The 3,032-nt window shown below is 33.8% G+C and overlaps 1 long non-coding RNA gene across 1 annotated transcript; it reads left to right on the plus strand.

The window, feature by feature from the left end:
* The first annotated feature begins 240 nt into the window (after positions 1-240).
* On the plus strand, positions 241-2,562 carry LOC308701895. The gene is made up of 4 exons (XR_014031530.1): positions 241-313; positions 792-831; positions 1,308-1,382; positions 1,473-2,562. It is a non-coding gene; the product is annotated as an uncharacterized lncRNA (long non-coding RNA).
* Positions 2,563-3,032: the final 470 nt, after the last annotated feature.

Below are 3,032 nucleotides of genomic sequence, written 5' to 3' on the forward strand. Positions count from 1 at the left end.
TTATTGATTAATTTAAACCTTAAACAACAACACTAAATAATAATAATATTAATAATAAAAATTCATTAATTATTGTTGAATAAATAATAGTAATAAAATAATATTTTTTACTTCTTCATAAATGATTATTTGAAGAAGAAGAACCAGGAGGATAAAGGTTTTATTCAGTCACGAAACTGCTGCTATTCCTCTGCTGTCGTCGCTTCAGTGATGCTCGCGCGCAACAAAGCTCAGCTGATCGACGTCATCGACTTTGAAAGTAACGGCTCTCCTCATCAAAGCTTCCGCTGTTTGTTCGGCTCTCCGTTACAAGGTTTGTAAACTCGCCAAAGAAATATAAATACTCACTATATATTCAAACACACATATATATAAACTAAATGTATTATACATTACTACGTTTTTACAGTGTTTACCACTCGTTTATTGTACAGTATCTGGTATGAAGGTTTTAGCCGCGATGCTAACTACGTTGATCTAATGAACAAATGGAAACTATTTATTTATTGTCTTAGATTGATTTAAATTTAGTCATTCAATTCAACATATTCTGTACAACTGTGTCTTCAAATTGCTGATATACAGCCTAACTAATTTAGCTGATTCCTGCTGTCATCATTGGCGTTTGTTATGAATAACAAAAGCAGGTTAATATAGTTTGGTCTGTTTTTGTTTAGCCTAACTTTACTTAATACAGGTGCCCTCATTCTCTCACATACTATTTTGAATCCATTTAGTGGTCAATAAATATTATGTTGTGAATAACCAGCTTTGTTATTTTGTTTCCCCAGAACAACCAGTACAATGTTTCAGTGGCAACATTGAATTACAGTAAGTACCTGCACCACATGCAAGTACTTTATTACTATGAACTCTGTGTGCAATTGTATTGTTTGACTGTGTACTTGTTTTTTAATCAGTTATTCTCTGAAAATCTCAAATCTCATTCATGTTACATCATGTAATATCACAGGTTTGGAGCCAATAATGCTATGCATGTTTTATAGGCTATACCTTAATCATATGGATTTGAATATAAGACATTTGAACCCTGAATTATAACTTCAAGTTTGGTCTTTTTCGGCAAAAAAGGGAAAAAGCTATTAAATGGCTTCATAAGACTTACAACACAAACCATAACACATGAGTTGTGAATTCATTGATTATTTTTAGGATATTTTCTGGGACATTTTTGGAGCTTAACCATTTTTACATAAATTGTTGCATTGAATTAAACTAGACAAGTGTGCATAAGAATGGTTACATGAATGATTTACACAATTTTTTTCTGCTTGTGTTTCATGCAGTGAAAGCGAATGGTGACAGGGGTTGCATTATGCCTGAGATCTGCTTTTGGGTTCCACAGACAGAAAGTCAAACAGGTTTGGAACGTCACAAGGCTGAGGAAATTATTTAAATTTCACAACTATCACTTTAATAACCTTACTAATAGTACATTTTGTACTTTGCAGGGACCTCGGTAAGCTGAAATACAAGTTTGAAGTTTGAACAAGAATAAAAATCCTCCTGTAGACCTGAAAATCATTGAAGTGCCTGGACCATCCACCAGAAAAGAAGAAAAACAAACAAAAAAAGAAGCTGATGCACCTTTTCACTTTTCTAACTCGTTAAGTACCTCACATGTCCCTTGTGAAGATTTTATAATTGATTGCATTTTATGTTGCAGTGAGTAAATGTGCGTCACATTTGTGAATTTCGTGAAATTACACTGGCAAAAAGGTCCATTGACCATTGTCAGCAGTGTAGAAATGTAATGTATGAACCACCACTCAAAATTGCTGATCGTGTGGATTCTTATTGAAATGACTGAATTCACCAGTGAACATTCACAGAACAACAGATAATTTTACTGCACCTTAACTCTGTTAAAATGGAAAATGTTTTCTGCTTGTTGTAAGGAATACTGTTTCCGGGTCGAAGCCTCTACTTCTACTTCCTTTATCTTGTTTCTAGATATTGAGAATACTCAACAACCATTTATGAGCACTGTTGATTCAAGTCACACATTTAAGCTTTTCAAAAACCATAGTGTACATTACAGTCTCCAGTCTCACGGCATCCCAGACTTCAACATTTTATGATTCAAAATAGCTGAATAGCTAAACCATCTGAGATTTCGGAATAGAGATAAAGGTTAGGATCATAATTTTCAGGAATATTACAGAACAATGAGTGTATATTAGCACTGTTGTTGTTTTTTTGGCATCTGAGAGAGCTTTTGGACTTGGAAACAGTGATGTCAGACTAACCATCGGACTGAAACACAAATGTTTTAAAGTTAAGTGAAGATGGACATTTTTAATTAGTCAATTTTAATTTTTTACATTGATTTATTACATGGAACATGTGTTTTCTATGCATTTTGTTGAGATGTCTTTTCTTGTGTAGCCTATTGTATACACATGGTTGATTATTCATGTTACTTATGTATTATGCAATTTTTTGTCTGTGTATTCATTGATATTAATCTATTACTTGCTTTTTTCGCCAAGTGCATTGAAGTGTATGTATAAAAATGGATCTAAAATATGTAATAAACAATTCTTATTTTGTATTTGGTTCAGTTTGTTTATTATAATAGAAGTTTATGGTAACCGTAGTAACAACATGAAATTAATTTAATACAAATAAAATAAAAATAGAAATTTGGTTCCTGGAGGCACCCAAAGTGGTTCCACACAGTGCTTCATATAAGAGTTCCTCAGGAAACCTGTGTGGTTCCTCAGAGAACCGCCCCTTTTTAAAGGGTGCCTAGAGGATCTACAGACGGTTCCGCCGGTGTGGCGAAGTGAAGAACCCCAAAAGGTTCCTCCAGGCACCTTTAATTTTTACAGTGTAGTCATAAACCTTAATGATGGGCGTTCTCTTACCTGTTTTTGATTATCCAGTAATCTTTGCCCTCCTCTGAGCCATAACCAACCACAAGCACAGCATGGTTGAGGTTGTTAGGGTTACAGTTAGATTCCTTGAAGCATATGAATGATGATCAACTAAGAAAATACAAAAGAATC

The sequence above is a fragment of the Scardinius erythrophthalmus genome (assembly GCF_964197995.2).
Source record: "Scardinius erythrophthalmus genome assembly, chromosome: 14".
NCBI classification, from domain to species: Eukaryota; Metazoa; Chordata; class Actinopteri; order Cypriniformes; family Leuciscidae; genus Scardinius; species Scardinius erythrophthalmus.